Source organism: Bos taurus, chromosome 1 (assembly GCF_002263795.3).
Source record: "Bos taurus isolate L1 Dominette 01449 registration number 42190680 breed Hereford chromosome 1, ARS-UCD2.0, whole genome shotgun sequence".
NCBI lineage: Eukaryota > Metazoa > Chordata > Mammalia > Artiodactyla > Bovidae > Bos > Bos taurus.
This window is the reverse complement of record NC_037328.1, coordinates 100,052,807-100,064,975: the sequence shown is the minus strand read 5'-3', so window position 1 is coordinate 100,064,975 and position 12,169 is coordinate 100,052,807.

Genomic DNA, 12,169 nt, shown 5'->3' with positions numbered 1-12,169 from the left:
ATCATAGAGTAAAGAATCCTAAGATCTGAATTCAAATTTGGATTTTGGATATAGTAGCTGAGTGTAAAAGGGGCCGGTTCTTGACATCCCTAAGTCTCACATTTGTAAAATATCAGTAATAGTGCTTTAACAACTTCATCTGGTTGGGATGAAGTTCTCAACAGAGCAAATAATAAAAATACTTTGTAAACTGTGAAATGTTTTGAAAATCACAATAATTTTTTTTTGGCAATACATCTAAAAGAACACTGGCATAAACTGTGTAACCTATGGCATGTAAGCTATGCATATGAATTGAAGGCCGGGAATCTGTCAAAATGCTCACCAATGAATAATTAAATCAATACTGAATATCCTTTCTATTCTCAGTAAAATGTTAACTCTGATACAGCCATTAAAGATATATTCCTTATGGTCCAGGTGTCTACAGTAGAATTATAGACCATTTGAATGAAAGACACCTTACATGTGTGTTTCCTGGGGTGTTTGTTAAAGTTTCCTGGTCCCACATCAGATCTACTGAATCAGAATCTCCTGAAGACCTATAGACTGCAGGATCTATATTCTGTAATAAATACAAGGATATTGTTCATTGTTATGATCAGAAAACAAAGAACCCTGGGAAACTGTTTCAAAGTGACTTTTTTCCAAACTCCTAGACAATGTTAAGTATCACTGAGACAACATTCTTTACCATTTCAAAGTGTAATATATTCTATTATTGGTCTTTCAGTCAACAGAGTCAGGAAGACAAGGTCGTATACATAAAACAGTAGCAGGCACTATATTCGGTGAGTGTTTTAATGACACACACTGATGCTATGTGCTGGACATCTTTGTTCAAAGTAATGTGGACAAATGAGAAAGAAAAAAGAGCTTGAAGAATGATAATCTTATACTGGAGTAATGGAAAGAACACACACAGAATTATAATTGGAGAAACTAGGATTGTTCATATAGAGGGGATAGAAGGAAGTCACCACGATGGATAAAATCACTGAGGGAGAAAGTATGTGTCAAAATATACAACAGAGATAAGGTTGAAAGTCATGGCTGATTTTTTTGCGACCCCATGGACTATATAGGCCACCAGGCTCCTCAGTCCATGGAATTCTCCAGGCAAGAATACTAGAGTAGGTTGCCATTTCCTTCTCCAGGGGATCTTCCTGACCTAAGAACTGAACCCATGTCTCCTGCATTGACAGGTGAATTCTTTACCACTGAGCCACCAGGCAAACTTAGAGCCAGAATAATGTACGTAGTTAGCATGGAAAAATAAGTAAAAGAAATGCAGATGGAGAGATGAATCATCTGATGCAATACTTTGAAATCCAAGAAAGTAAAAAAAAAAGAAGACCAAATGTGTCTAATAGAAAGAATGGGGGTCTTCAGATGATACAAGATAAGTGCAGTGCTTGGACACTGACTATCAGAGAGCTAATACGACTGTGGTTAAGAGAACATGTGCTTGGTTGTGGAGCAAATTCCCTACTACATACAAATTCTTTTGCTCTATGAAGTACTATAATTGCTACTAGGTTCCCTGGGTTTGTGATTAAAAGCAATGACAATACTTAGATTTATCTGAAGGCAGTAATACTTAAATTTTAGAGTGCGTTTGTATCACCTGGGGACTTGTTAACAATGTCAATCCTTTAAGCCCATCCCATGAAGTCCTCACTAATTAGGACCTTCACAAGCCTGTTTATTCAGTGTGACTCAAAGAACCAGTATGAACTAGAAAAACTATTCGTTCAGTCCTGGGAGAAAGAAGGTAATGAGAGAACAGGACTAGAAGTTTTCTGAACCATTTGACACTGCTGCAACACCTAATCTCCATGGTTAGTGGACTTGTTTCATTGTGCAGATCATAGAACAAAAATGTCAGTCCTCTACAGATTAAGGGGAAAAAGATCCCATGGCACACAGCTTAAGAAGCCCTTAACTAGATAATTCTGATGCAGATGGACCATTCACCAACATTTGAAAAGATATGCTATTAGGAAATTCCATGGGCTTCCTTGGTGGCTCAGTTGTAAGAATCCGCCTGCCAATGCAAGAGATGAGGATTCTATCCCTGGGCCAGGATAATACCCTGGAGAAGGAAAATGGCTACCCGCTCCAGTACTTTTGCCTGAGAAATCCCATGGACAGTGGAGCCTGGTGGGCTAAAGTCTGTGGCATCACAAAAAGTCAGACATGACTTCATGACTTACAAAAAAATGTTGCATAAAAATCTTAATTCGATCACATTTGAAATGTATTTTATTTGTATAGCAAAGAAATATCTTATATATGTGTATACACATTCATATGCATGTGTGTTTATTTATTTATATGTCAAACTGATATCCAAATGGACCCATACACAATTTCAAATAAGTAGGCAAAATTGAGATTCACAAACCTAGAGATTCTTGTTATATTTTATGCACAGATTTGAGCTATTTTAAGAATTAGCAACTTATTTTGTTTTGCTTTGTCTTGTTGAAGGGGCTTCTCAGGTGGCTCTAGTGATAAAGAACCTACTTGCTGATGCAAAAGACATAAAAGACATGGGTTCTATCCTGAGTCAGGAAGATCCCCTGGAGGACAGCAACCCACTCCAGTATTCTTGCCTGGAGAATCCCATTGATGGAGGAGCCTGGTGGGTTACAGTCCATAGGGTTACAAAGATTCAGACAGGATTGAAGCGACTTAGCATGCACGCACGCACATCTTGTTGAAACTAGTTATGAATGCCTGGACATGTTATAAATATTTATGATTTATGATTGAGAGTGTGCAAATGGCAAAGTCCTTTCAAAATGAACACAATGATGATGATACACTAAAGTCTTTAGGATTTTGCAAATGAACACTTTAATTGGAAAAATAACATTAGCAATCTTTTTTGTCGTTTTTTTTTTTCAAAGAGCAAAGGGTAAAGAAGACTGAAATATAGCAAAATGACCTCAGAGAATTTCAACTATCACCAATTGTCTCTGCTTTTTGCAAGACTTAAATAAAATATCACAGTGTCAGATTTAGTTGTTGTTACTGAAGAGGAAAGACCGGAAAGAAGGCTATGTGCTCTAGTCTCATATGGTAAACATAACACTGCTTACCTTTTTTTTTTTTTTGAAATCATTAAATCCTTGAGTATCTCATTTATAAACATGAGGAACTCAGCTACTTGCCTGCAAAACTGATGAGATATTTTTTAAGCACAGAGATTCTTGCTGGTAGAAATCTGGCCCCTTTCCACAAACTTCCTCTACATCTCACTTGTCTTCCCTCATTTCAATTTCTTGGCATTTTTCATTTTTTTCCCTTCAAGCCACCAATTAAATTGCCAAGTTTCATTTGACTGAGGAAGAGCTCTGCCCTAGGTCTGCAAAGATACACCAGTCACCTCTAGTATACTGTATGGATGACTCATGGACATGTTAAACTACTCCCTTTCCCATTCTAACATACACACATGCACACAGACACACACACACACATCATACACACACACACAGAGTTTTCCTTTTCCAGGTCAAGAGAAAATTATTAGATACGTGTTATTTCCTTACTTTGTCTTCCTTGAAACAGTACCTAGTCTCATATATTAATATTTCATTCCCAATGTAACATGTCAAAGTAAAGAGTTGTGTTGACCAGCAAGAAGTCAGAAGGTAAGAAATTTCTCTGCTTCCAAGAAAACTATTGTTAGTACAGCAGACAATAAATAAAGGGGAAAGGCAGGAGGGAGCCTTTTATGCCAAAAGAAATGCAGACCATGACAAAACTTATAAGGCTAAGAAAAAACAAATCATCTTTAGGAGAACTTTCACTTGAAATGGTTTTGCCTTTCAAAAGGAAAAATGCCCTGCTGAATCAGCAGCATTTGGGAGGAAAAATCTTATATGGTTTTCTAAATACTAAACTGAAACTCAGTGGCAAAAAAAGAAGGTTGTGTTTGCATGTAAAATGAGAATGAATTTAAACTCAGCAAATTGCAAATTTCAGATGAGGACAATCTAGCAACAAGGTTAGGGAGAAAAGAAACAAAGCACATTTGGACTGGTGGTGTTAGAGGAAGCACACTGACTGAAACCACCGCCACTGGCCAGGCTCTCTAGTAACCATTCACATGAATTGTTTTACCATGGGAGGTCCTAATTAGGAATACGGAACTAATAAGCCACCACTAACCAGAAGAATTTGGGAAAGATCAAAAGGAGATACCATGTGTCCATCCACCTCCCAGAATCCCTCTCAATAGCATCTTGGCTGAGTGATGCATGCGCCACCAGGAAGGACTCTGAGGCATTATGATTGGCCAGAGACAACCCAGAAACTAATCCCATCACCATAAAACCTGAGACTGCGAGCCACTTGGCAGAGCTGTTCTCCTGGGTTCCCTTACCCTACTGCTCTCCACCCGGGTGCCCTTTCCCAATAAAATCTCTTGCTTTGTCAGCACTTGTGTCTCCTCGGACAGTTCATTTCTGAGTGTTAGACAAGAGCCCAGTTTCAGGCCCTGGAAGATGTCCCCCTTCCTGCAACAGTGGCGTCCTATTGTATAAGAGAAAAATCCACATGATTGTGAGTGGGCCCATTTCATCCTGGCACCTTGTTGCATGAATGTGCTCTAAGAAGATGAAAAAAAATGAATGAGATCTAATTCTTGTTCAGCCATAGAGCTGTTCAATCAAGCAAGATAACAGATAATCTCTACAACAGAAAATTGATTTGTAGGCTCTCAAATTCTTCATTTTGCTTATGTTTCAGAAATATGTAGATGTGTCAGGATGCCTTAAGAGGTTTTGTTTTGCTTTTTTTTTCCTTTTCAATATTTTATCATAGCAAAAAGGGATAACTTGACTATAACTGTGAAATGCAAACTGATTTTATCTCAAAATGTCAGATAGACTATTGTCAGTCTAAGACAAACATAAAAAGGATAAGATTCTCTGAAGGACTCGATAACATAGTCAATAACATGCTTTTACTGTGGAAAATAAAAATCCCCAGTTCTACAGAAAAATATTGTCTGGATTTTTACAAAATTGAAAATTACAGGCCATAAATAGCGCTATGTATGTTGTATTAGCTAAGAAATATTTTCTATATCTAGTGAATTTATTATGTAATATGTATAGATCAATTATATAAAAACTTAATGAATGTTTATAATTGCTGTTGGTTGGTATTTACTGTAAATCCTTCTCTTTTTATCTAAATAGTTATGATAGTACATTAAAGTTTAGTTTTAGATATCTGATATTTACAACCTTTTAGCAAAAATTGAGGACATGTGAGACACCAGAAACATATTGTTCTTAAATATTCAGGGTATTGTCATAGGTCAGTGTGGCTACATTCAAAACCTTGTATTAAGAGCCATTGTTAAACTGATGAGAATGAGCAAATCTCAGATACAAGAAAAGGTAATTTATAGAGATAATCCAAGTAAAAGCTAAAGCTGTTGAAAATTTAACTGAAGCACTACAGCTATTGTTCATTCACTCATTCATTAGTCATTCATTTAGTACATATCTTATGAATACTTCTTCACAAATATTTTGTTAATACTATAAATGACAATAATTGTCATTTACAGAGTTCCAATTATGTGTTTGGAGAACAGGGAAGAGGTCCAGTTAGAGACAATTGCAGCGCTTGAATTCATTGGAAGTGTCAAAAAAGCTCAATGAGAAAAAGAAGTGGCAGAACTCTTCATTTCTGTCATTAAAAAAAGGTAGACAGGATAATGACCCTGAGATGGAGACTAAGAAGGAAAGAAAGAAGGACTTACATGGTGTTCCAATAGTTAAGACTCTGCATTTCCATTGCAAGGGGCCTGGGCTCAATCCCTAGTCAGGGAACTAAGCTCCCATGCCCCACTTGCTGCATGGTGTGACCAAAATAACAACAACAACAACAATAATACACTAATTAGGAATCCACTTGACACAATCTCTTTGGCATTCTATGTTCCTGTTGATTTCTTTTAAAAAGGCAAAAAAAAGAAAAAAAAAAAGGAAAGAATGAAATGAGGATCAGAAAAAGTTTGTCACAAAAAAAAAAAAAACAAGGAGAGAGATTAATTTGAGATGAGGATAGTGTCCAAGGGAAGTAAATGTTGCAAGAGAATGAAAACTAAAGCACATTCAATCACTTGGGGAATAGAAGATCACTCCTGAACTCTAATAGAATACTTTCATGAAGTGGTGAGATGGAAACCTCATGGCACTGAATTGCAGACTGAATGAAAGATGAAGGTGAAGAAAGAGTTAGTATCTGTTCTTTCTGGGAGCTTGACTTTTAAACAGAATGGGAACTCCTGACTTGAAATTAGTAATTGAAGAAGACATTTGAGTGAGTCATTGTCACCAACAATGAAAAAGTGTATGATGAGAAAGATGTAGTAGTCACTTTCTCCCACTTAAACAACCAATAGAGTCTTCCCAACTGGAAAAGAGATTATCATATCTCCCTTTATGTTATGTTGATTTTCAACCTAAGTGACATCTTCAGATATAATTAGCCCTTGATAATAGGCTTTAATAAGCAGCTCTTCTGTGTGAAGTGTTGAGGAAAAGCGTACATTTATAGGAAGAATATCAATAAACATTCAAAGGCAATTTGGGCAAAAGTCAACTTACATTCTTCCCAACAGTGAACAAGTTTAACACATCTTCATACAATGGAAACACTTTCCAGGGAGCTCATGAGATTGAAAGGGTATGCAGAAAAGATGTAAACATTAGGAGAAATCTAAATTATAAACCCCTTCATATGATGTTTCTCCTTAAAATAACCCTCGATGTGAGCACCAAGGATATATCTAGGAAAGGTCTTACACTTCAGATTTCACTGCAAATCAGGGAGCTCTCTCAGTTTTTCTACTTTGATCTCCAAGAAGGAAGAAGAGAGAAGAAAGGACTTTGAGGAGTGGCAACCAAGACCTAAACACTAACATTATTTCTGCAAAGAAGGTAAGGAATTACGCAAGTTGGAAAAGTTTTAATTTTGTGGGTAGGACTTAGTATTTGAAAAATAATAATCTAACTCAAGTAATCACTTTTCTCCTAGTAATTCCTGAATGGCCTCTCTGCCCACTGACAGGAACGAGAACAGGAAGGACCGACAGGCTGTTGCTTTCGAAGCTCGAAGCTCTACCACCCTGTCCACCACTAGGAGTGCCTTCTGCCTGCTCACTCCACTCTGCCCTAAGTGTCCACTGAATCAATGTTCAATTGGTCTGCTGGGTGGCGCCAGATCATCACATAACCACAGAATCCCAGCAGCATCCAGCATTTCAAAAACTTCAAATGCGTAAGTATAAATACACTACCCTCTATTTTTTTAATTTCTCTAACAAAATCCAAATAATGATACCAGAAAGAAAGAATATTACATCTCTCCAAGTGTAATGCATTATTTTAAAATGAATTTTTCTAAGGAAAGTGGAAGTGATAGTCGCTCAGTCATGTCCTACTCTCTGCAAACCATGGACTGTAGCCTGCCAGGCTCCTCTGTCCATGGAATTCTCCAGGCAAGCATATTGGAGTGAGTAGCCATTTCCTTTTCCAGAGCATCTTCAAATTAATGCTAAAATATTTTCATATAGAAGGAATGCCCAAAGGTGATGTCTGTACCTATATAACTTTTCCAATCATTGAGGCAAATACGGGTTCAATAAGGTTTGTGAAAATAATATACAAGCTTTTTATTATTTGTATCCATGCTTTTTAAAAATATTCATTTATTCAGCTGCACCAGCTCTTAGTTGTGGCGTGCCGGATCTAGTTTCTTCACCCGGGCTTGAACCTGGGCCTCCTACATTGGGAGCAGGGAGTCTTAGCTACTGGACAACCAGGAAGTCCCTATCCATGTGTTATAACTACTGATATGCTTTCAGACAGCTCTGGAAAGATCCTGACCTTGTCCTACCAGCTCAGTGTAACATCTCTCCACTGTGCCCCAAGGTGATCCCTCCTAGTGCCTCCAAATTTATCTTTGCTACTATATTCTCCCCTAAACTTATTTCAGGCAACTGCAATTGCCTCCTCATACCCAACTCACAATCAGGCCCAACTAGCCTGCGGAGGGCTTATTCACTGTCTTCCCATTACGAATATTCTGGCTGTATGTCCTATACTTTCAAGATTTCACTAAAGCAATAGCTGCTTTATTGAATTAACTATACCAAAAATGTTCCGAATGATTCTGTGGTGGATACTGCTGCTGCTCTATCAAAATCTACTCTCCTTTTCTGGTAAAGAGTCCACCTGCCAGTACAGGAGACACAAGAGACATGGGTTCAATCCCTGCGTTGGAAAGATACCCTGGAGGAGGGCATGGCAACCCACTCAAGTATTCTTGCCTGCAAAATCCCAAGGACAGAGGAGCCTGTTGGGCTACAGTCCATGGGGCCACAAAAAGTCAGTTCCACAGTAACAGGGTTCAAACTGAGTATGTGGTTACCTAGCTAGACCACTGCTTTAACAGACTCCTTTGCAGCTGGGATGTGACTTACTTAGCATCAATGGAATATGCATGGAAGTGATAAGTGCAATTTCTACCTCATTAGTTTAAAGGAAAATTGCCTGCCCTAGACATCTGCTCTTTTCGCTTGCCCCCAGCCAGAATACGCACTTGTCTGCAATTCAGCTTGTATTGTGGAGATGAAGACTTTTCCTAGGAAATGGCAGATCTTTTAAAGTCCTTGTATTTGGTACCTACTATATTTTATAGCTATTAAGCCTTTACCTAACTAATACAGATGTTAATAGACCAGTGAGTTTCATTTGCATTTGCATTTTTAACACAGGTGGTCCAGAGACCTAGTTACTTAATGACAAGGAGCAGCTCTGTTATAAGAATTTCCCACACCGTAGCAAGTCAGACACATCTGCTACTCTCCTAGCACTAATGATTCAAAGGGAAAAACCATGTCTATCTAGTTCTAACATTTAGCACTGGTTTCAGTGCAATGGCACGTTCGGAGTTGGTGTTTTACAATATTAGGAATAGGAAAGGTTTGCAGCCACCTAACCTACTTACACACAGAGTGAGCCCTGCAAAGGTTAGGCTTTATGAGCACTAATATTGCTGCATTGATGTATATACTATCAAGCTGGAAAACAAACCATATGGCTAATATATCCACATTTTGACCTGCCAGAGAATGTGGCAGTTCATCAGGAGATCATCAGTGAGTAATATTGACATTGCTAACTTTATTGGCCTCTGAACTGTGCTTTAATATTCAGTTCAGTTCAGTTCAGTTCAGTCACTCAGTCATGTCTGACTCTTTGCGACCCCATGAATCGCAGCACACCAGGCCTCCCTGTCCATCACCAACTCCCAGAGTTCACTCAGACTCACATCCATCGAGTCAGTGATGCCATCCAGCCATCTCATCCTCTGTCGTCCCCTTCTCCTCCTGCCCCCAGTCCCTCCCAGCATCACAGTCTTTTCCAATGAGTCAACTCTTCGCATGAGGTGGCCAAAGTACTGGAGTTTCAGCTTTAGCATCATTCCTTCCAAAGAAATCCCAGGGCTGATCTCCTTCAGAATGAACTGGTTGGATCTCCTTGCAGTCCAAGGGACTCTCAGGAGTCTTCTCCAACACCACAGTTCAAAAGCATCAATTCTTCGGTGCTCAGCCTTCTTCACAGTCCAACTCTCACATCCATACATGACCACAAGAAGAACCATAGCCTTGACTAGACGGACCTTTGTTGGCAAAGTAATATCTCTGCTTTTGAATATGCTATCTAGGTTGGTCATAACTTTCCTTCCAAGGAGTAAGCATGTTTTAATTTCATGGCTGCAGTCACCATCTGCAGTGATTTTGGAGCCCCCAAAAATAAAGTCTGACACTGTTTCCACTGTTTCTCCATCTATTTCCCATGAAGCGATGCCAAAGCCTTTGACTGTGTGGATCACAATAAACTGTGGGAAATTCTGAAAGAGATGGGAATACCAGACCACCGGACCTGCCTCTTGAGAAACCTATATGCAGGTCAGGAAGCAACAGTTAGAACTGGACATGGAACAACAGACTGGTTCCAAATAGGAAAAGGAGCACGTCAAGGCTGTATATTGTCATCCTGCTTATTTAACTTATATGCAGAGTGCATCATGAGAAACGCTGGGCTGGAAGAAGCACAAGCTGGAATCAAGATTGCCAGGAGAAATATCAATAACCTCAGATATGCAGATGACACCACCCTTATGGCAGAAAGTGAAGAGGAACTAAAAAGCCTCTTGATGAGAGTGAAAGTGGAGAGTGAAAAAGTTGGCTTAAAGCTTTAATATTAGGTGTCATAAAATAACATGAATGGCGAGATACCTATAGGCTTAATAAAAAATACTGTGAAATTAAATTGTGAAAAAAAACCTGAAAATAAATACTGTGAAATTTACCAGATAAAATATAATAGGAAATTTGAATCTTTAGCATTCATGCTGCTGTTTGGATGCTGTATTAAAGCAATCCTGGCTTTCTCTGGTCCCTCATGGAAGGCTGTGTTTGAATGAGTTAGGGCACACCTGAGCAGATATGGACCTCATTTCAGCATTATTCTCTAAAGGATACCACATGAGAGCATTTCTTAGTCTGCTCTACACAATGATCTTAGCTTCAGTTGTATATTTGGTCTGCCAAGTGATTTGGTTGCCAAATCACAACTTTTGAAAGTGATTTTTATTCTGGGCTCGATCATAAGAGCAAAATCAGTCATAGAAGAATATACTCAACCTGCAATTTCTTGACTTAATATATGCCCAAGAGAGACAAATAATACCTTGATGGCAAATTTCAGTGCCTTTTCACAAAGAAATCAGAGAGAGGTATAGATAGAGAAAATATATTTCAAGATACAGAATGGTTTTAGTCTGCTGTTCTCTGAATCTTATACTGATCCCTTTCTCTTTCAACCTTCTTTGAAAGTGAAGTGGCTCAGTCATGTCTGATTCTTTGTGACCCCAGGGACTGTAGCATCCTTTCATGGCTCCTCCGTCCACGGGATTTTCAAGGCAAGAGTACTGGAGTGGGTTGCCATTTCCTTCTCCAGGGGATCTTCCCAACCCAGGGATCGAACCCGGGTCTCCCGCATTGTAGGCAGACACTCTTATCATCTGAGTTTAGGTTCACCTTCTTTTGCTTTTGAAGATTGAATTTAAAGGGCTGATACATAGCTATGGGGTGGGTAGAGATGTAAACAAGTTGCCTGATCTGAGTCCAGTTGAAGCTGCCCTATCATAGAGGATTTCATTTTTGTCTCTTTCTGTCCAGCTCAGCCTGTAAGAAGGATACTATCCAGTTAGGGCAAAATAGAAATGCTTAAAAATTAACAAAGCATTTGCATTTTCTTGGTCTGGAAGCTCTTAAGAATCTGAGCATGCTGACTGCTAATATTTTCAGGTCCCTATGAAGAGTCAAATGGAGGCCCACATACAAATATGTCTAAGTATTTAAAAGTTGTAAATCCAGCCAAAATTTTAAGGGAAGCAAATCTATTCTCTTAGCTTAATAAATAAACTTTAATAGTAACCTGGAAGGAGATTTGAATTTTTGAATTAATTGGGTTCCTTTAGCAAAACATGGTGGTAAGAAGAGAGCCAGACCCTCATCCCCAGGGAAGTAACACACTCTCTTCTCTTCCACCCTGCCTCTGCCTCACTCTGTGGGGAGTCTGGTTGCATACCCATCCCACCCTGTAAAGCCAATCTCCATCTGCCACCCTGTGAACACCAGTCTTTTGGCTCTTTCCTGGGTCTCAAGATGGTCTCTCTAGCTGTGCAACCATTCCTAGAGAGAACAGATTCTCGGCAGTGCCCGACACCAGCCTGGAAAGAAGGCTTGGGACTGTTTGGGAAGTGAATTCTAGGATTTTGAGTATCTAAAACATGGTCTAAAAGATCTAAATGAGAGGATTCCAAGCTCTGGATGGATTCATTCCTTTAGTTTTGCAGACTTTTAATTCCTTGGTCAGAGTAGGTTTATATCATGGGACAGTAACTCTCTTGCCTGGATCTAATTGTGATACCCAATCTAGGGCAGCAGTAAGCAACCAGGAGATTTGTAAGTTGGGTTCTGGTCCTCTTTCCTGATACAACCACTTGACCTTAACATATGGGAAAGGACCCTCTTAAGCATGTCAATTTGAGTTACATTATACAT